This window comes from Chiloscyllium punctatum, chromosome 36, assembly GCF_047496795.1.
Source record: "Chiloscyllium punctatum isolate Juve2018m chromosome 36, sChiPun1.3, whole genome shotgun sequence".
Lineage (NCBI taxonomy): Eukaryota > Metazoa > Chordata > Chondrichthyes > Orectolobiformes > Hemiscylliidae > Chiloscyllium > Chiloscyllium punctatum.
Window position 1 is genome coordinate 53,923,077 of NC_092774.1, and position 22,991 is coordinate 53,946,067.

General features: G+C 49.0%; 1 long non-coding RNA gene across 1 annotated transcript; it reads right to left on the bottom strand.

Moving 5' to 3' along the window:
* Positions 1-6,475, bottom strand: LOC140460499 (uncharacterized). The gene is made up of 2 exons (XR_011954124.1): positions 6,376-6,475; positions 1-5,382 (listed from the first exon to the last, which is right to left on the bottom strand). It is a non-coding gene; the product is annotated as an uncharacterized lncRNA (long non-coding RNA).
* Positions 6,476-22,991: the final 16,516 nt, after the last annotated feature.

The following is a 22,991-nucleotide window of genomic DNA, read 5'->3' on the forward strand; positions in this document are numbered from 1 at the left end:
TTATAGTCCAACAGGTTTAATTGGAAGCACACACAATAATATCCAGGAGCGCTTCTCAGTGCAGGGCAGTTTCCCAGAGACTGCAAGTGAACACACACACACACACACACACACACACACACACACACACACACACACAGAGTGGTCAGGCACACTGGAAGCCTCACTCATTTCCCACATTATGCAGGAGGTGCACACCAGGAATCGGAGGTCTCCTGGTATGAAATTAAGCTTGTTACTCCCTTTTCAGAGAATTCAAGAGAGCTCGGGATCTTTCTTTGTTTCAGAAATTTCTAATGTAATCAAAGGCTCCTGCCAGTACTTGAGCTGATATATCACACATTAAAACCTACAAACAAACGCTCTGCAGGTATGGTTTACCAATTGGGCTTGTGTCACTCTCTGAACGGCCCAGACCGAGTCTGAGCACGGCACTCAGCCTTTCAGCTTGACCTCGTCCCTGTCTCCCCTGCCTCTCTGTTCTGCACCCCCCAACCTCCTCCGCCCATTCCACTCTCCCTGAGCCCCAGCAGCAACAACACCCACAGAGCAGCTGTGTCATTGTAATGGTCTGCTCTCACACCCCAACACCACCCTCAGCCCCATGTCCTGCATCAAATGTAGCTCAGGGAACACCATTTCATCTTTCACTTCAGCCCCTTCTCACCCTCCAGCCTCAACATGGTTTCAGCGGGTTCAGGATCAATGGAGCGTTGTCGGGATCTGGGTAATTCCACCGGAAAGGGGCTTGGAAATCAACTCCACAAGGAATTTTAAAGGAAAGTTTGCAGGTTTCTAAAGAACGAGGAGTTTGCAGGTTAAAGTCACAAAGTGTCTGTCTGAGACTCAATGTGACAGTTCTTTCAATGAGACGCAGAATATAATTAGTACAGACATGTGTCCCCTCTGGGACCAGTGTCTCCTTCCTCAGATGCAGGGCCCAGAACTGAACACATCCCCCAGGGGCTGATCGAAACCATGAATGTGAACATCTTCCTCCCTTTCCAGTTACAAACACATGGCAGAGATTTTCCACATGCACACACACACACACACACACACACACCGGGAGCGGGTGAACGGTCTGTCCTCTGTGAGAGTGTGTTTGTGTAAATGCGGCTGTCACACTGAGGGAATCATGCCCATATAGCGCAAAGTCCAATCAGTGTTGAGGTTTGTGAGCTCTCTGCTGTCTCAGTAAGGTGAGCCAGCTGTTTTGTACACAGAGAAGTGAACATTTGAATTAAATTGAATTGACTTTATAGTCATGTATACCGAGGCACAGTGAAAAGGTTTGTCTTGCGAGCAATACAGGCAGATCACAGAGTTAAGTCGCATAGATAAGTAAGTAATAGGGAAACAGCAGCAGAAACAAAAACACAGGTACAGGTGAATGTTAAGAGTTTGTGAGTCCATTTAGTATTCTAACAACAGTAGGGTAGAAACTGTTACAAAACCGCCTGGTGCGTGTGGTCAGTCTTCTGTACCTTCTCCCCGATGGTAGAGGTTGTAGAAAAACATTGCCAGGGTGGGATGGATCTTTGAGAATGCTGGCGGCCTTTCCTTGACAGCGGGCCTGGTAGATGGGAGATTGGCCTTTGTGATTGTCTGGGCCGAGTTCACCAGTCTCCGTAACAGTCTCCGATCTTGAATGGTACAGTTGCCATCCCAGGGAGTGATACAGCCAGACCGAATGCTCTCGGTGGTGCACCTATAAAAGTTGGCAAGGGTATGTGTCACCATGCCAAAATTTCCTCAGCTGCCTGAGAAAGAAGAGATGTTGTTGGGCCTTCGTAACCAGTGAGTATACAGTGAGTACAGTAGGGGGCTGATAATGCACCCCTGGGGGGCTCCAGCGTTGAGTGTTAGTGACGATGGAATATTGTTCCCAATCTTCACTGATTATAGCCTGTGGGTCAGGAAACTGAGGATCCAGTTGCAGTGAGTGGAGCTTAGTTGGAGATCACTAAGTTTGGTAATCAGTCTTGAGGGGATAATCGTGTTGAGGCTGAACTGTAGTCAATGAATAGGATTCTTACATAGCTGTTCTTGATGTCAAGATGTTCTAGGGAGGGGTGAAGGACACAAGTTGAGTGCACGGCCAGGTAATCCATCTGGTGCCATTGCTTTCCTTGGATTCACACGAAGGAAAAATTATCTGACCTCTGATGCAGTGACTGTTGGGATAGGTTCATCAGGATTTGTCGGAATAGGTGTTCCCTCTCTGCCGAAATTGTGCTCAAAGTGAGCAAGGAAGGCGTTGAGATGATCTGGGAGAGATGTGTCATCGTAGGCTGTCTTTCACTGTCTCTTTCTAGAACCTGTGAAGTCACTCAGCCCTTGCCATAGTCACCGGGTGTCTGTCTGGGTCTCTAGTTTGGATTGGTATTGGTCCTTGGCTGTCTTAATGGCTCTGCGAAGGTCATACCTGGATTCCTTATATTTGAATGGGAATCCTGACCTGAAGACCTCACGCCTGGTTTTTAGCAGGTTCTCTATGTCCTAATTCATCCAGGGTTTCCTGTTGGGGAACATCCGGATTGATTCCCTCGATATGCCGTCCTCCACACACTTGCTGATAAAGTCTATGAAGGTGGTGATGTACTTGTCCAAGGTACCTGCAGCCTGTTTGAACACGGCCCAATCAGCCGATTCCAGACAGCACCGGAGTTGGTCCCCTGCCCCCTCCGACCAGCACTGGACCTGTATCCGCGAGGGAGTCTCCTGCTTGAGCCTTTGCCTGTAAGCTGGGAGAAAGAAACATGGCATTGTGGTCAGGGTTCCCGAAACGACGGTGGGGGATGGAGCGGTCGGCATTCTTCACAGTGGGTGTGGCAGTGGTCTAAAATGTTCAGGCCCCGGGTGGGGCAGGTGATGTTCTGGTGGTACTTGGGCAACACCTTCCTTAGATTGGCCTGATTGAAGTCGCCAGTTACAATAAACAGGGCCTCGGAGCGTTCCATCTCCAGGGTGTTAGTGGGGGAGTACAGCACATCCAAAGCTTCCTCAACCTTTGATTGTGGTGGTATGTACACAGCAGTTAGTGTCGCAGCGGGAAACTCCCGTGGTCGACAGAAGGGGCGGCATTTGATGGTGAGGAATTCAAGGTGTGGGGAGCAATGGCTGCCCAGGGTTGCAGTGTCCGCACACCATAAATTGTTGATTAAAAAGCAAACCCCTCCACTCTTTGTCTTACCCGAGGAAGCTGTGCAAGCCATACGATGGACGGGGGGGGGGGGGGGCACAGAGTGATGGACAGACAGAGAGAGAGTGACAGACAGACAGAGAGAGAAAGAGAGAGAGAGAGAGACAGACAGAGAGAGAGAGAGTGACAGACAGACAGAGAGAGAAAGAGAGAGAGAGAGAGAGACAGACAGAGAGAGAGAGAGTGACAGACAGAGAGACAGACAAAGAGAGACAGAGAGAGTGAGTGAGTGAGAGAGAGAGTGTGAGTGAGTAAGAGACAGACAGAGAGAGAGAGTGAATGAGAGAGAGTGAGTGAGTGAGAGACAGACAGAGAGAGAGAGAGAGTGAGTGAGTGAGAGACAGACAGAGAGAGAGTGAGTGAGTGAGAGACAGACAGAGAGAGAGAGAGTGAGTGAGTGAGAGACAGACAGAGAGAGAGTGAGTGAGTGAGAGACAGACAGAGAGAGATTGAGTGAGAGACAGACAGAGAGAGATTGAGTGAGAGACAGAGAGAGAGAGAGAGAGAGAGAGAGACAGACAGACAGACAGAAAGAGGTACAGAGAGAGAGAGCCCATTCCCAGCCAAATTCAGGAGGGAGAGAGGGACACAAGGATGTTCCGCTGGAGAGAGATGAAGTGAGGAGGGTGGAGACTCACTTGGAGTATAAACACGACTGCCCTGGGCCCTGTGCTGCTGACACCATGGAACAGTCTCTCAGATTTATTTCAGGCTTTGTAGCAGGAAGTAAACCATTACTGAGAGCCCAGGGAGAGGCGGGCCTGTCTGAGGTTTTGGGGATCATTGCCCCGTGTGGGGAAGATCGAGGGCCAGGCTGGAACACCGTCACTCTGACTAGAAGTCCAATGGTGAGAGAGAGTGGGCAACGCTGTGACCCTGTGACCTCACCCACGGTCTGAATGAACATGGCTCAGTTGTGGATTGGTAACTCCCTTGTGTTTAAAATCAGTGCTTGGGCTCCAGTCTCACTGTCCAGGTCAGCGTTCCCTGTCCTTCTTGAGAAGGTGATGCTGAGCTGCCCTCTGTATCTGCAGTCCTTGTGGTATCGGGAACACCCACAATGCTGGGAGAGGGGGATTTCTGGGATTCTGACTCAGCAATGCTGGACCAACAGCCAATGTAGTTTGACATCAGGACGGTATACAAAACGGAAAGGAGATTGCAGATGAGGATGGTCTTGTAACTACTGCCCAGTAGCACAGAGCTTGCTGCTGATCAACAGCAGATCCCACTCCTGTATTCACTTGTGAGTTTGCTCATGTTTGCGGAGATGTGATGACTGAATGAATCCTTTCCCACACACAGAGCAGCTGAACGGCCTTTCCCCAGTGTGCACTCGTCGGTGTATACGGAGGGCAGATGAATCTCGGAACCGTTTCTCACAGTTGGAGCATTTGAAGGGTCTCTCCCCGGTGTGAATTTGCTCATGTTTGCGGAGGTGTGCTAACTGAATGAATCCTTTCCCACACACAGAGCAGCTGAATGGTCTCTCCCCAGTGTGCACTCGCTGGTGTGCACGCAGGCTGGATAATTGAGTGAATACCTTGCCACACTCCGAGCAGCTGGACGGGTTTTCTCCAGTGTGAGCTCGCTGGTGTCTCACCAGGGTGAAATATTCATGGAATTTCTTCCCACACTCGGAGCAGGCAAACGGCCTCTCCCCAGTTGCAGAACGCTGGTGTTTCCGCAGGGCAGAGGAATTGGGGAAATCCTTCCCACACTCCGAGCAGGTGAATGGCCTCTCCCTGCTGTGACCACGGTGATGAAATTCCAGGGTTGACAGGGAGTGGAATCCCTTCCCACAGTCCTCACACTTCCAGGGTTTCTCCATGTTCTGGGGTGATGCTGTGTAGCGGAGTTTTGCACAATCAATTGAAGGTGAATCCCCACACAGCACGGTGTCTCTGTGCTGGCTACTGTTTGATGCTGTTCAACTCTGGCTACCACCTTCAAGGGTTTATTTCCCAGAGTCCTTTCGCTGGAAGACCCTTACTTGGGGATGGGAGGATGTGTCTCGGAGCTTTCCCAGTCCAGACTGATCGTTTAAACCTTCGATGTCGGTAAAACAAATGGACATTTCTCTGTCTATGTTTATCGAGGTCCTGATTAATGCCTCACTGACTGTACGTGATGTTCGTTTGGTGATCTCTGTCAGCAAGTCTTCACCGTCCAGCATCCTGTCAAAGGGGAAACATGCAAACATTAGAACTACAGTCAAAGAGATGTAAAGCACGGAAACAGACCCTTCGGTCCACCTCATCCATGCCGAGCAGATATCCCAACCCAATTTAGTCCCACCTGCCAGCACTTGGCCCATATCTCCCAAAACCCTTCCTATTCATATACCCATCCAGATGTGTTTTAAATGTTGCAATTGTACTAGCCTCCACCACTTCCTCTGGCAGCTCATTCCATACAAAAGTTGCCCCTTAGGTCTCTTTTCTATCTTTCCCCTCTCACCCTAAACCTATGCCCTCTAGTTCTGGACTCCCCCACCCCAGGGAAAAGACTTTGTCTATTTATCCTATCCATGCCCCTCATGATTTTATAAACCTCTATAAGGTCACCCCTCAGCCTCCGACACTCCAGGGAAAACAGCCCCAGCCTATGCAGCCTTTCCCTCTAGCTCAAATCCTCAACTCTGGCAACATCCTTGTAAATCTTTTCTGAATCCTTTCAAGTTTCACAACATCTTTCCAATAGGAAGGAGACCAGAATTGCACACAAAAATCTAACAGTGGCCGAACCAAGAGGCCATCCATCCCAGCCCCTTACTCTTGTAAATTCCTTATTGAATGGATCGGTTGGGGAGACAGAAGCAATCTCATAGGATTCACAATCAACAGCATTTATTGCAGATATAATCCTCAGTGTCAGTAAACTCTCCCTGAACTCCCACATCCAACAAGAAGAGCATGTCACTCTATTAAAGGCCATTTTTGTTCTTTCAATCTTAGACCCAGAAAATAGCACTGCCTTATTCCTCAACAAAACACTGCTCCAGGCTAACTTAATACTTATGGCTTATATTTTTAAATTTAATCAAGATACATATCTCAATAAGAACAGAACAACTGGAGATTCCCTGAGATAGGATTTCCCTCCTTCTCTCCCCCTATTTAGACACTGATACACACCCTCCCCATTCTCCTGAAGGAGCTGATACTCACTGTCTCCTGTCCTGGACCAAGACTCTGCTCCCTTCCTGGATTCAGCTGCTCCCCTCCCAGTTGCTGCAGGACAATAATTCAGCAGCAGATTGAGGGGGGGAGGGGGGGAGTAAGCTGGACGGCGCGTGCTCCCAGACACTGCACACAGGGGAAGGGGGAGGAGCCTCAGGCCGGGAGAATGCTTCCGGGCCTCCTTCGTTTCCCATTGGTCAAAGCGGCGCATTGTGACTCGCCGGGGTAGGCGGGGCTAAGGTCCCTTCGACAGGGATTCTGGGATTTGTAGTCCGCAGGCAGCAACTGCAGCCATGTCCCTGGGAAGTGGAGGCTGATGGGAACAAGGACAATATTTCAGACACACAGGGACATGTGGGTCATCACTGGGACTTACTGAGACACTACAACCCCCTCAGGCAACAAGATTTCACAAGGCCCTGGATTCTTTGAACATCCTGGAGAAAGTGAGGACTGCAGATGCTGGAGATCAGAGCTGAAAAATGTGTTGCTGGAAAAGTGCAGTAGGTCAGGCAGCATCCAAGGAGCAGGAGAATCGACGTTTCGGGCATAAGCCTCCCTGAAGAAGGGCTTATTGCCTAAAAGTCGATTCTCCCGCTCCTTGGATGCTGCCTGACCTACTGCACTTTTCCAGCAACACATTTTTCAGCTTCTTTGAACATCCTGTCCAATACATTGACAACAAACATCACTGCCGTCCAGGGGAAAGACTTGTCAGAAATAAATATTGTCTTTCCTGGTGCTGTGCACAAATGCTGCCCTGCTCACCGTCTGTGAAGGGAATTTATAAACTCCTTCCCTGAAAGTGCCACAAAGAGAGACAGAGAGAGATTCAGAATATTGTCTCATGTAGCTGAGCACAAATGCAGCTCTGCTCGCCATGTGTGAGTTGTGTTGAAAAACCCCATCCCTGTCAGTGCCACAAAGAGAGAGAGAGAGATTCATAATATTTTCTCTCCTGGTGCTGTGCACAAATACAGCCCTGCTCACCCTCTGTGAAGAGAGTTTATAAACTTCATCCCCTCAAAGCAGGAGAGAGAGAGATTCACAAAGTTCTTTCTCCTGGTGCTGTGCACAAATGCAGCACTACCCTCCCTCTGTGAAGGGAGTTTATAAACTTCTTCCTGTCAGTGCAGGAGTGAGACAGAAAGAACAAGAGAGATTCACAATATTCTCTCTCCTGGAGCTGTGCACAAATGCAGCCCTGCTCACCCTGTGTGAAGGGAATTTATAAACTCCACCCTGTCAGCGCAACAGAGAGAAAGAGGTTCACAATATTTATTCTCCTAGAGCTGTGCACAAATGTAGCCTTGCTCACCCTCTGTAACGGGAGTTTATAAACTCCAACACTGACAGTGCTGGGGAGAGAGAGAGGGATTCACAATATTATCTCTTCTGGAGCTGAGCACAAATACAGTCCTGCTCACCCTCTGTGTAGGGAGTTTATAAATTCCATCCTGAGAGAGAGAGAGAGAGAGAAAGTGAGAGAGACAGAGATTCACAATATTCTCTCTCGGAGCTGAGGACAAATGAGGAAAAACCTGATCAACTTCTGTGAAGGATGTTTACAAACTGTATCTCTGTCAGTGCATGTGAGAGAGAGAGAGAGAGAGAGATTCACAATATTCTCTCACCTGGAGCTGTGCACAAAATGCAACCTTGCTTGCTTGCCCTCGGTGAAAGGAATAGGGTTTATGAACATGTGGATAGGAATAATGTGATCAAGGATAGTCACCATGGTTTTGTGAAGGGCAGATCGTGCCTCACAAACCTTATTGAATTCTTTGAGAAGGTGACCAAGGAGATGGATGAGGGTAAAGCAGTAGATATGGTGTATATGGATTTTAGTAAGGCATTTGATAAGGTTCCCCATGGTAGGCCACTGCAAAAAATACGGAGGTATGGCATTGAGGGTGAGTTGGAGGTTTGGATTAGGAATTGGCTGGCTGGAAGAAGACAGAGAGTATTAGTTGATGGTAAAGGTACATCTTGGAATGCAGTTACTAGCGGTGTTCCACAACGTTCTGTTTTGGGACCATTGCTGTTTGTCATTTTTATAAATGACCGGGAGGCAGGGCTAGAAGATTGGGTGAGCAAGCTTGTGGATGATACAAAAGTCGGTGGAGTTGTTGACAGTGAGGAAGGATGTGTCAGGTTACAGCGGGATATAGATAAGCTGCAGAGCTGGGCAGAAAGGTGGTAAATGGAGTTCAATGTGGGTAAGTGTGAGGTGATTCACTTTGGTAAGAGTAACAAGAAGATGGGGTACTGGGCTAATGGTCGGATACTTGGTAGTGTGGAAGAGCAGAGGGATCTTGGTGTCCATGTACACAGATCTCTGAAAGTTGCCACCCGGGTAAATAGTGCAGTGAAGAAGGCATATGGCATACTGGCTTTTATTGGTAGAGGAGTTGAGTTCCGGAGTCCTGAGGTCATGCTGCAGTTGTATAAGACTCTGGTGCGGCCACATCTGGAATATTGTGTGCAGTTTTGGTCACCATACTATAGGAAGGATGTGGAGGCACTGGAACGGGTGCAGAGTAGGTTTACCAGGATGTTGCCTGGTATGGTAGGAAGATCCTATGAGGAAAGGCTGAGGCACTTGGAGCTGTTTTCATTGGAGAAAAGAAGGTTTAGGGGTGACTTGATAGAGGTGTACAAGATGATTAGGGGTTTAGATAGGGTTGACCATTAGAACCTTTTTCCACGTATGGAGTCAGCTATTATGAGGGGGCATAGCTTTAAATTAAGGGGTAGTAGGTATAGGACAGATGTTAGGGGTAGATTCTTTACTCAGCGAGTCGTGAGTTCATGGAATGCCCTGCCAGTAACAGTGGTGGACTCTCCCTCTTTATGGGCATTTAAACGGGCATTGGATAGGCATATGGAGGATAGTGGGCTAGTGTAGGTTAGGTGGGTTTGGATCAGCGCAACATCGAGGGCCAAAGGGCCTGTACTGCGCTGTGTTCTTCTATGTTCTATGTTCTATGAATATATAAACACCATGCAGGAGGGACAGACACAGATTCAGAATATTCTCTCTCCTGGAGCTCTGCACAAAGGCAACCCTGCTCACCCTGTGTGAAAGGAGAATAAACTCTATCCTGGTCAGTGTCACAGAGAGAGAGAGAGAGAGAGGTTTACACAATTCTTTCCTCTAGTGTTGTGCACAAATGCAGCACAACTCACCCTCTGTGAAGGGAGTTTATAAACTCCATCCCTTTCACTGTAAGAGAGAGAGAGAGAGAGAGATTCACAATATTCTCTCTCCTGGAGCAGTGCTCAATGCAGCCCTGCTCACCCTCTGTGAGGGGAGATAATAAACTCCATCCCTAACAGTGGAGGAGTGAGAGAGAGATTCACAACATCCGCTCTCTTGGAGCTGAACACAAGTGCAGCCCTGCTCACCCTGTGTGAAAGAAGATTATAAACTCCATCCTGGTCAGTGCCACTGTGTGAGAGAGAGGTGACTTACACAATTCTTTTCCTTGGTGCAGTGCACAAATGCAGCACAACTCACCCTCTGTGAAGGGAGTTTATAAACTCCATCACTCTCAGTGCAAGAGAGAGAGAGATTCAAAATATTCTCCCTCCTGGAGCTGTGCACAAATGCAGACCTGCTTACCCTCTGCGAAGGGAGTTTGTCAACTCCATCCCTGTCAGTGCAACTAAGAGAGACAGAGAGTCAGAGAGACAGAGATTCACAATTTTAACTCTCCGAGAGCTGTGCACAAATGCAGCCCTGCTCACCCTCTGTGAAGGGAGTTTATAGACTCCATCCCTGTCAGTGCAGAAGGGAAAGTGAAAGATTCACAATATACTCTCCTCTCTGGAGCTGTGAACAAATGCTGCACAGCTCACCCTCTGTGAAGGGAGATTATAAACTCCATCCATGTCAGTGCAGGTGAGAGAGAGAGATACACAATATTCCCTCTCCTGTGGCTGTGCAAAAATGCAGACCTGTTCACCCTCTGTGAAGGGAGTTTATAAACATCTTCCCTGTCATTGCAACAGAGTGAGAGAGAGAGAGAGTAAGAGAAAGAGGGGCATTTGCAATAGTCTCTCTCCTGGAGCTGTGCACAAATACAGCCCTGCTCACCCTCTGTGAAGGGAGATTATAAACTCCACCCCTGTCAGTGCAAGGTAGAGAGAGACAGAGAGAGAGTTTCACAATATTCTCTCTCCTGGAGCTGTGCACAAATGCAGCCCTGCTCACCCTCTGTGAAAGGAGCTTATAAACTCTATCCCTGTCAGTGCAATAGAGAGAGAGTGACTGGCATTCACAATCATCTCTCTCTGGGAACTGTGCAGAAATGCAGCTCTACACATCCACTGTGAAGGGAGTTTTTCAACTCCATCCCTATCAATGCATGAGAGAGTGAGAGATTCAGAATATTTTCTCTCCTGGAGCTGTGCAACAGCAAGAGAGATATTCAAAATATCCTCTTTACTGTAGCTGTGCATAAATACAGCCCTGCTCACCCTCTGTGAAGGGAGGTTATAAACTCCATCCCTGGCAGTGCAACAGAGTGAGAGGGAGATTCATAATATTCTCTCTCCTGGAGCTGTGCACAAATGCAGTCCTGCTCATCTCTGTGAAGAGAGTTTATAAACACGATCCTTATCAGAGCAGGAGAGAGAGAGAGGTTAACAGTATTCTGCCTGCTGGAGCTGAGGATAAATGCAGCCCTGATAACCCTCTGTAAAGGGAGTTTATAAACTCCATCCCTGTCAGTGCAGGAGAGAGAGAGAGAAAGAGAGAGAAAGCGATTCACAATATTGTCTCCCCTGGAGCTGTGCACAAATGCAGCCCTGCTCACTCTCTGTGAAGGGATTTGATAAATTCCATCCCCCTCAGTGCAACAGAGAGAGAGACAGAGAGACAGATTCGCAACATTCTCTCTGGGAGCTCTGCAGAAATGCAGCCCTGCTCACCATCTGTGAAAAGAGTTTATAAAATCCATCCCTGTCAGTGCATGAAGGATAGAGAGAGATTCACAATATTCGCTCTCCTGGAACTGTGCACAAATGCAGCCCTGCTCACCCTCTGTGAAGACAGTTCATAAACTCAATTCCTGTCAGTGCAAGAGACAGACACATTCACAATTTCCTCTCTCCTGGACCTGTGTCGAAATGCAGCCTTGCTCACCCTGTGTGAAGCGAGTTCATAAACTCCATCCCTCTCAGTGCAAGGGAGAGGGAGAGATTCGGAATATTCTCTCCCCCGGTGCTATGCACAAATGCAGCCCTGTCTACCCTCTGTGCAGGGAGTTTATAAACTCCATCCCTGTCAGTGCAGGAGAGAGAAAGAGAGTGATTCACAATATTCTCTCAGCTGGCCCAGGATTGACACACATGCAAACTGCTCCCAATTGCCCTCTCCAAATATGGCAGCCGCCCCTGGTTCCCCGTTCACCTCGAGTTGTCCCGTTTCATGAAACAGGGTTGGGCGGAGACACTGGGCATACACCATTCTGTCCAGCTGGGCAGTAGACATGGAGCATGCACAGTGGTCAACCCTTCTCTACATGAAGGAACATTGACTAGGGTTTCAACATGCACAGACAATCTTCCTCTTTATCTCCTATAAAGAAACCTGGTATACACAAACCACACTGACTGCAGAATTAAAAGTCCCTTTGAGTCCCCAGACGTCACAAAGATAGAGAGGAAATGAAAAGCTGTGGATCCCTGAGTCCAAATCAGAGAAGCAGGAGGCAGGGAGATTACAGCAAACCAGGCAGCATAAGGAGTCAATGTTTGGGTTGGAAGCCTTCCTCAGGACTGGGGGTGGGTGTCGGGGAAGCTGCAGGTAAAGTGGGGAGAGGTTGGGGCAGGGAGAGCAGCAGAACAGTGAAGGCGTGATCAGTGACCACAGGGAGAAGGTGCAACCTGGTCGGTCGATTGGAGGGATGAGTCTGGTTCGAGCTGAACGGAAGGGATGGTCAGTGGAATGGGAAGGGAGGCAGCGTGGGAGTGGCTGGGAAGAGAGTCGGGCAACGGGAAGGGAGTCGAGGAATGGGAAGGGATTCAGGGAATGGGAAGGGAGGTGGAGCGGCTGGGAAGGGTGTTGGGAAATCGTAAGGGAGTCGGGGAATGAGAAGGGAGTCAGGGAATGGGAAGGGAGTTGGGGTAATGGGCAGAGAGTTGAGTAATGGGGAAGGAATCGGGGATGGGGAAGGGTTGGGGAATGGGGTAGGAGTTGGGGGATGGGGAAGTGTTGGGGAATGGTGAAGGAGTTGGGGTGGGGAAATGTTGGGGGATGGGGAAGTGTTGGGGGATGGGGAAGGAGTTGGGCGATGGGGAGGGAGTCGGGGGATGGGGAAGTGTTGTGGGATGGGGAAGGAGTTGGGGGGTGGGGAAGGGTTGGGGAATGGGGAAGGAGTTGGGGGATGGGGAAGTGTTGGGGGATGGGGAAGGAGTTGGGGGATGGGGAAGTGTTGGGGGATGGGGAAGTGTTGGGGGATGGGGAAGAGTTGGGGGATGGGGAAGGAGGTTATTTGAAATTGATGAACTCAATGTTGAGTCCTCCGGGCTGTAGGCTACTCAGGTGGAAGATAAGGTGTTGTTCCTCCAATAGGTGCTGTGGTTTGTTTTGGCAATGGCCAAGTATGGTCATGTCAGAAAGGGAGTGGTTGGGGAAATTGAAACAGGCAGTGACTGGGAGGTTCGGTCCACCCCTGTGGATGTAGCTGTGATACTTAGTGAACCGTTCCCTGAGTTTACATTCAGTCTCCCTGATGTAGAGAAGACCACATCAGGAGCCCCTGATGCAGTAAACTAGGTTGGAAGAGAGGCAGATGAACCTCTGTCTCACCTGGAAGGACTGTTTGGGACCTGGGTTGGAGGTGAGGGGGGGAGGTGTACCAGCAGGCTTTGCATCTTTTCCAGTTGTAGAGCAACTTATCTTGGGTTTCCGAGGTTTGGTGGGGAGAGACGCGCAAACCAAGGGCTGTCAATGGGAATGACCCTTGTGGAAGGCAGAGAGGGGTGGGGAGGGGAATATGTTCTTCGTGTGGGGTCTTGTTGAAGTTGGCAGAAGTGTTGAAGGATGATACATTGGATGCAGAGACTGGTTGGGCGGGAGGTGAGGACAAGGGGGCTCTGTCTTTATTGTGTTGGGGGTGACTTAGAGCATTGGAATGGGGAGTGGAGGTGGTGCAGTGACAGCTGTCTGGATGACAGAAGGAGGAAAAGCACGTTGTTCAAAATAGGTGGACATCTGGGATGCTCACAAGTGGAATGTCTCCTCATCCGAGCAGATGCAGCAATGGTGAGCAAATTGGGAAACCAGGGTGGAGTTTTTGCTGGAGGGTAGAGATACTGTGCAGGTAGTTATCAGAGTCTGTAGGTTTGTAGTAAACATAAGTCTACCTGGAGACTGTCACTCGGGATGGAAATGAAATGGTCATGAAAGGGGAGGGAGGTGTCCGAGATGTTTAAATGTTTTAGTAGGGTCAGAGGTGGGGGTAAAAGAGGGGGGGGGGGGTGTGGCTTTGCTTGTCAAAGATAGTATTACAGCGGTGGAAAGGAAGATGGACGAAGATTTTCCATCTGAGGTAGTTTGGGTTGAGGTTAGGATTAGGAGAGGTGAGGTCACCCTGTTAGGAGTCTTTTACAGGCCTCCTAATAGTCCTAGAATCGTTGAAGGAAGGATTGCGAAGATGATTCAGGAGAAGAGTGACAGGAATAGGGTGGTTGTTATGGGGGACTTTAACTTTCCTGATATTGATTGGGAAAGCTATAGCTCAAGTTCGTTAGATGGGTCAGTGTTTGTCCAATGTGTGCAGGAGAGTTTCCTGACACAATATGTAGATAAGCCAACAAGAGGTGAGGCCATACTGGATTTGGTTCTGGGAAACGAACCAGGCCAGGTATTAGAACTAGAGGTAGGTGAGCACTTTGGGGACAGTGACCACAATTCGGTGATTTTCACTCTAGTGATGGAGAGGGATAAGTGTGTACTACAGGGCAAGAGTTATCGCTGGGGGCAGGGAAATTATGATGCGTTGAGGCATGACTTAGGATGTGTGGATTGGAAAAGTAGATTCCAAGGCAAGAGCGTAATTGATATGTGGAACTTGTTCAAGGAGCAACTATTGAGTGTCCTTGATAAATACGTACCTATCAGGCAGGGAGGCAAGGGTCGTGTGAGGGAGCCGTGGTTTAATAAGGAATTGGAATCCCTTATTAAATGGAAGAGGGCGGCCTTTGTAAAGATGAGGTGTGAAGGTTCAATAGGGGCGATTGAGAGTTATAAGGTAGCCCGGAAGGACCTGAAGAGAGAGCTAAGAGCAGCAAGGAGGGGACATGAAAGGTCCTTAGTTGGTAGGATTAGGGAAGACCCTAAGGCTTTCTATAGGTATGTTAGGAATAAAAGAATGACTAGGGTAGGAATAGGTCCAATCAAGGATAGTAATGGGAAGTTGAGTGTGGAGGCTGAAGAGATTGGGGACGCACTGAATGAATACTTTTCGTCAGTATTCACTCAGGAACAGGACATTGTTGTCGATATGAATACTGAGGCACGAATAAGTAGAATGGATGGCTTTGAGATATGTAGAGAAGAGGTGTTGGAAATTCTGGCAAGGGTGAAAATAGATAAGTCCCCTGGGCCTGATGGCATTTATCCAAGGATTCTCTGGGAAGCAAGGGAGGAGATTGCAGAGCCATTGGCCTTGATTTTTGTGTCCTCTTTGTCTACAGGAGTAGTGCCAGAGGACTGGAGGCTAGCAAACGTGGTTCCCTTGTTCAAGAAGGGGAGTAGGGATAATCCTAGTAACTATAGGCCAGTGAGTCTCACTTCTGTTGTGGGCAAAGTCTTAGAGAGAATTGTAAGGGATAGGATTTATGCACATCTGGATAAGAATGATGTGATCAAGGATAGTCAGCATGGTTTTGTGAAGGGCAGGTCGTGCCTCACAAACCTTATTGAATTCTTTGAGAAGGTGACTAAGGAGGTAGATGAGGGGAAAGCGGTAGATGTGGTATATATGGATTTTAGTAAGGCGTTTGATAAGGTCCCCCATGGTAGGCTACTGCAGAAAATACAGAGATATGGCATTGAGGGTGAGTTGGAGGTTTGGATTAGGAATTGGCTGGCTGGAAGAAGACAGAGGGTAGTAGTTGATGGCAAAGGTTCATCTTGGAGTGCCGTCACTAGCGGTGTTCCGCAAGGATCTGTTTTGGGACCATTGCTGTTTGTCATTTTTATAAATGACCTGGAGGAAGGGTTAGAAGGTTGGGTGAGCAAGTTTGCGGATAATACGAAAGTCGGAGGAGTTGTAGACAGTGAGGAAGGATATGGCAGGTTACAGCAGGATATAGAGAATCTGCAGAGCTGGGCAGAAAGGTGGCAAATTGAGTTCAATGTAGCTAAGTGTGAGGTGATTCACTTTGGTAAGAGTAACAAAAAGATGGGGTACTGGGCTAATGGTCGGATACTTGGTAGTGTGGACGAGCAGAGGGATCTTGGTGTCCATGTACACAGATCTCTGAAAGTTGCCACCCAGGTAAATAGTGCAGTGAAGAAGGCATATGGCGTACTGGCTTTTATTGGTAGAGGAATTGAGTTCCGGAGTCCTGAGGTCATGCTGCAGTTGTATAAGACTCTGGTGCGGCTGCATCTGGAATATTGTGTGCAGTTTTGGTCGCCATACTATAGGAAGGATGTGGAGGCACTGGAACGGGTGCAGAGGAAGTTTACCAGGATGTTGCCTGGTATGGTAAGAAGATCCTATGAGGAAAGGCTGAGGCACTTGGGGTTGTTTTCATTGGAGAAAAGAAGGTTTAGGGGTGACTTGATAGAGGTGTACAAGATGATTAGGGGGTTAGATCGGGTTGACAGTGAGAACCTTTTTCCACGTATGGAGTCAGCTATTACAAGGGGGCATAGCTTTAACTTAAGGGGGGGTAGATATAGGACTGATGTTAGGGGTCGGTTCTTCACTCAGCGAGTCGTAAGTTCATGGAATGCCTTGCCAGTAGCAGTGGTGGACTCTCCCTCTTTATGGGTATTTAAGCGGGCATTGGATAGGTATATGGAGGATAGTGGGCTAGTGTAGGTTAGGTGGGCTTGGATCGGCGCAACATCGAGGGCCGAAGGGCCTGTACTGCGCTGTATTCTTCTATGTTCTATGTTCTATGGACCAAGTGAATTCAAGGGTGGGGTGGAAGTTGTGGGCAAAGTCGATGAACTGCTCCAGTTCAGCCTGGGTGCTGGACGCTGCACCGGTGCAGTCATCACTCTAACGGTGGGAGAGTTTGGGCACAGTACCTGTGTCAGTACTGAAGAGGGACTGTTCAATATAGGGAACAAAGAGGCAGGCATAACTAGGGCCCATCTGGGTGCCCATAGCTACCCCATGGATTTGGGTGAAATGGGAGGAGTTAAAGGAAACGTTGTTGAGGGTGAGGACTAGTTCAGCGAGGCAGAGGAGTGAATTGGAGGCGGGGGACTGGATGGGTCTATTAGAGAGGAATTAGCAGAGGGTCTGGTCGTTGTTGGGTATGGACGTGTTTAAGGATGCACATCCACAGTGAAGATAAAGCGCTGGGGGCCTGGGAGCTGGAAGTTACGGAAGAGATGTTTGGTGTCACAGATGTAGGTGGGAAGTGCCTGATCCAAAGGGAGAGGATGGAGTCGAGTTTGGATGAGGTGAGTTCGGTGGGGCAGGATTATGCCGCGATGATGGGTTTGCTAGAGTAAGTGAGCTTGTGGATCTTGGGAAGCAGGTAGAACAGAAGAGTGCGGGGCTGGGGGATGATGAGATTAGAGGCAGCAGAGGAGAGATCACCGGAGATGATGAGGGCACGAGCAATGTGGGTGGTAATGACCTGATGTGTCACAGTAGGGGCGCGGTAAAGGGAGAGGTACAGCGCAGTACAGGCCCTTCGGCCCTCGATGTTGCGCCGACCTGTCACACCAATCTGAAGCCCATCTAACCTACACAAGTCCATGTACGTCCATTTTCTTGTCAAATGACAACTTAAATGTACTTAATCTTGGCGAATCTACTACCATTGCAGGCAAAGAATTCCATACTCTTACTACTCTCTGAGTAAAGAAACTTCCTCTGACATCTGTCTTATACCTATCTCCCCTCACTTTAAAGTTGTGTCCCCTCATATTTGCCGTCCCCATACTTGGAAAAAGGCTCTCCCTGTCCACCCTATCTAACCCTCTGATTATCTTATATTAAGTCACCTCTCAACCTTCTTCTCTCTAATGAGAACAGTCTCAAGGGCCTCAGCCTTTCCTCGTAAGACCTTCCTTCCATACCAGGCAACATCCTGGTAAATCTCCTCTGCACCCTTTCCAAAGCTTCCACATCCTTCTTATAATGCGGTGACCAGAACTGTATACAATACTCCCAAGTGTGGCTGTACCAGAGCTTTGTACAGCTGCAGCATAACCTCCTGGTTCTGGAACTCAATCCCTCTATTAATAAAGGCCAAAACACTGTATGCCTTCTTAACAACCCTGTCAATCTGGGTGGCAACTTTCAGGGATCTGTGTACATGGACACCGAGATCTCTCTGCTCATCTACACTCCCAAGACACTTACCATTAGCCCAGTACTTTGCATTCCGATTATTCCATCCAAAGTGTATCACCTCACACTTGTCCACATGAAACTCCATTTGCCACCTCTCAGCCCAGCTCTGCATCCTATCTATGTTTCTCTGCAACCTAGTACATCCTTCGTCACTATCCACAACTCCACCAACCTTAGTGTCATCCGCAAATTTACTAACTCACCCTTCTAAGCCCTCATCCAGGTAGGGCATGGTGTCACGGATCTGGTGCTCAGGAGGAGGTGAGGTTGGTGTGGTTGAGGGGTGAGGTTGGCATGGGTGATGGAGTAATTGAGCCGGCGAAGTCGCTCTGTCAGTCAGCAATAAAGAGTTCAGGGCATGTAAGAGGCTGAGACAGGGTGTCCAACAGGAAGGTTGGAGGCTGAAGAAGGGGTCATCGAAGGGTGGTTGGGGGTTTTTATCGAAGAAGAAAGCACTGAGGTGCCAGCGGCAGATCAACTCCACGTCATGGTGGGCACAGGGCCCAGTGAGATTGGGGCAAATTGGCATGAATGTGAGCTCTTTACTGAGGATAAACCGTTCCGCATCAGAGCCCGAGTTCGGTGGGGGGTGGGGGGCTGGTGTGAATATGTGCCAATGCTCAGGGGTGGGGCTTTGGGGGCAGTTTCTCAAGAAGGCTAAATGTTGGTGATGGGGGGTATTGGTGATAGCATGTGATGGGTAAGAGTTGGATGTGGAGTGATGGTGATTGGGGAGTAGTCCTGGGACAGGAGTGGGCTGAGAAGTGGAATGGGAAATGGAATTTGGGGAGGAGTATGGGGCGAGGGATGAGCTAGACAGGTGTGGGGAGAGGTGGAGGGGCAGGGTGGATTCAACTTCCATCTCCGCTCCAGATATCTGCCCGGGATTCCACCAACAGAAGGACTGGGACCTGCCTCAATGCCCCCGCACTTCCTGCGCCCCCCTCCCCCACTCCAAACTCTGTGCACACTCCAACCAACCCATGGACTCCAATCCCCAGGCTCACTCCTGTGTCCTACTGCTCACCAGCACCTCATCCTCTGCCTGGGCAGCCTCCAGCCCAGAGGAATCAACATTTTCCCCTGTGTTGGGAATCAAGGATTAGAGGGCATTAGTTTAAGGCTAGAGAGGAAAGAATAGAAGGGAACCCAAGGGGCAAAGTTTTTACACAGAGGATGGTACACATATGACTTGAATTGAATTGAATTTATTGTCACATGTACCAAGGAACAGTGCAAGGCTTTGACTTGCAAGCAATACAGGCAGATCACAGAGTTAAGTAGCATAGATAGTAAATAATAGGGAAACAACGGCAAAAACAAAAACACAGGGACAGACGAATGTTAAGAGTTTGTGAGTCCATTCAGTATTCTAACAACAGTAGGGTAGAAACTGTTTCAAAACCGCCTGGTGCGTGTGTTCAGGCTTCTGTACCTTCTCCCCGATGGTAGAGGTTGAAGAAAAACATTACCAGGGTGGGATGGACCTGTCTGTGGAAGTGGTTGACGTGGGTACATTAACAGCATTTAAAAGGCATTTGGACAAATACATTGAAAGCAGAGGATTAGAAGAATATGGGCCAAGTGCAGGGAAATGGGGTTAGTGTGGATGGGTTGGTGTGGACCAGTTTGGGCCAAAGGGCCTGTCTCTGTCTTCTCAGACTCTATGACTCAACATTGAGTTCTCCAGCAAGTTTTGAGATTTGTAGCTCAGGTTGAGGTTCCAGATGTCGGCATGCTCGCTGAGCTGGAAGGTTCGTTTTCAGATGTTGCGTCACCATATTAAGTAACGTCATCGGTGTGCTGCTCTCTGAAGCACCGCTGGTGTAGTTTACTTTCTCTTTATACGTTTGAGTTTCCTAGGGTTGGTGATGTCATTTCCTGTGGTGACATCATTTTCTGTGGTGATGCTATTTCCTATTCTTTTTCTTGGGGTGTTGTAAATGGGGTCCGAGTCAATGTGTTTGTTGATGGAGTTAGGTTGGAATGCCATGCTTCTCGGAATTATGTGTGTCTCTGTTTGGCTTGTCCTCGGATGGTTATGTTGTCCCAGTTGAAGTGGTGTCCTTCCTCATTCATATGTGAGGATACTAATGGGAGAGGGTCATTACTTTTCATGGCTAGTTGGTGTTCATGTTCATGCAGCTAGTTTTTCATTGAGTTTCCCAATTTCAAGTAACTCCCTCTCCAGCCCCTCCGCCCCCTCCTTTCATTTGACTCTTGGTTGAAACTAAGCCTTTCATCAGGAATGTGGAGGGGGGTGGAGGGAAGAGGGGGAAGGGGGCTGAGAGATAAATAGGAGGGTGGGGTGGGGGAGTGGGGGAAAAGTTAGCTGGGAAGGTGATCGTTAGATGCAGATGGAAGTGTGATGGTGATAAATCGGAGTGGAAGGTGGACCAGATAGATGGCAAGGAAGATGGATGGGCAGGACTGGTCAAGTTGGCTGTGCCAAGTTGTCGGGTGGGATTTGGGATGAGGTGGGGGGAGGGGAGATGAGGAAACTGGTGACATTCACATTGATTCTGTGTGTTTGGAGAGTCTCAAGGTGGAAGATGAGGTGTTCTTCCTCCAGGTGCCGTGTGGCTTGGATTTGATGGTGGAGGAAGCCTAGGACTTGCCTTCCCTAGTGGAGTGGGAGGGGGAATTGAAGTGTTTGGTCACAGGGCAGTGGGTCCTGTCACCTTGCAAAGCTGAGGTCCTGCAAACTGGAAAAAAAATACAGGGCTATTTTCTAAACGTGAGAAAATTCATAAAGCCAAAGTACAAAGGGATCTGGGAGCGCTAGTCCATGATTCTCTAAAGGTGACTTGCAGATTGAGTCTATGGTTAAGAAAGCAAATGGAATGTTGTCTTTTATCCGAAAAGAATTGGAATGTAAAAGCAGCGATGTGCTACTGAGACTTTATAAAGCTCTGGTTAGGCCCCATTTAGAATACAGTGTCCAGTTTTGGGCCCCACACCTCACAAAGGACATACTGGCACTGGAGCGTGTCCAGCGGAGATTCACACGGATGATCCCTGGAATGATAGACCTAACCTACTGAGGATGGCTGAGGATCCTGGGATTGTATTCATTTGAGTTTAGAAGGTTGAGGGGGAGATCTAACAGAAACATATAAGATAATGCATGGCTTGGAAAGGTGGATGCTGGGAAATTGTTTCCTTCAGGCAGGGAGACTAGGACCCATGGGCACAGCCTTAGAATTAGAGGGGGTCAAATTAGAACAGAAATGAGGAGATATTTATTTAGCCAGAGAGTGGTGGGCCTGTGGAATTCATTGCCACGGAGCACAGTGGAGACCGCGACATTAAATGTCTTCAAGGCAGAGATTGATAAATTCTTGATCTTAAGGGATACAGTGAGAGTGCGGGTAAGTGGAGTTGAAATGACCATCAGCCATGATTGAATGGTGGAGTGAACTCAATGGGCCGAATGACCTTACTTCCACTCCTATGTCTTATGGTCTTATGGACCCTGTATCGCAGAGATGTTCCCTGAAACATTCCACATTTGGCACACCAACCTCTACCTCACTGAAGCCAGACTCCAACTCACGTATACTTCCTCCGACTGCCCTCTCGACCATGACCTCACCCTCCCATCACCAAACCATCATCTTCCAGACCATTCACAAACTCATCACTTCAGGAGATATACATCATGGAAACAGACCCTTTGGTCCAACCCGTCCATGCCGACCAGATATCCCAACCCAATCTAGTCCCACCTGCCAGTACTCATCACTCATCCCATCCCCCTCATCCGGAAACCTCCCACTACCTGGTTCTACCTCTTACCCAAAAATATCAAACCTGACTGCTCTAGTCGACCCATTGTGTCCACCTGCTCCTACTCCACTGAACCTATCTCCTCTTGTCTCGACACTGTCCTACCTCTCTTGGTCCAGGAACACCTCACATACATTCAGGACACCATTCACACCCTCCACCTACTCCATAACTTCTGTTTTCCTGATCCCCAACACCTCACCCTCACCATGCACCAGTGGATCTCTTTCACTCCGTACCTCTGTCCTTGAACCCCACCCTCACCAACCACAACAAGGATAGAACTCAGCCTCCCCCCTCCTCCTCCCTGGTTCTCACCTTCCACCCCACCAATCTCTGGATGCAACGCATCATCTTCCACCATTTCTGTCATCTGCAGTCAGATCCCGCCACCAGAATATATTTCCTTCCCCACCCGTATAAGTATTCTGCAGAGATCATTCCCTCCATGACTCCTTCCTTTGGTCCACGCCCCCATCTACACCAACCCACCCACCACTCCCAACACCTTCCCTTACCTCCACAAGAGGTGCAAAATCTGCAACTACACGTCCCCCCCCTCACCTCCTTCCAAGGCCCCAAAGGTTCCTTCCACGTCCAATAGAGATTTTCCTGCATATCCACCCACCACATCTCCTGTGTTGATTGCTCTAGATATGGTCTCCTTTGTATTAGGGAGACAGGATGCCAACATCTCTGGGACACACGCACCAAACAAACCCCGTCACACTGTGGCTGAGCACATCAACCTGCCCTCCTGCTCTCCCAAGGACATGCAGGTCCTGGACCTCCTCCATCACCAAACCCTAACCTCCCGACGCCTGGAGGAAGAACCACTCACCTTCCGCCTCACCACACGGAATCAATGCGGATTTCAATGGCTTCCTCACTTCCCCTCCTTAACCCCATCCCAGATCCCACCTTCCAAATCGGCATCACCCTCTAGAACGGTCCTACCTGTCCATTTTCCTTCCCACACATCTGCTCCACCCTCCTCTCCGACCTAACACCAACACTCCCTATCTGCATTCACCTATTGCCTTCCCGGCTAACTCCCCTCAGCCCCATCCCCGTCCTATTTATCTCTCAGCCCCCTTTCCCTGGTACCCCCACATTCCTGATGAAGGGCTGGTGCCCGAAACGTTGACTCGCCTGCCCCTCAGATGCTGCCCGACCTACTGGGTTTTTCCAGGGCCACGCTTATCAAATCTGACTCTCCGGCACCTGCAGCCCTCACCTCCTCCCAAATGGTCATGG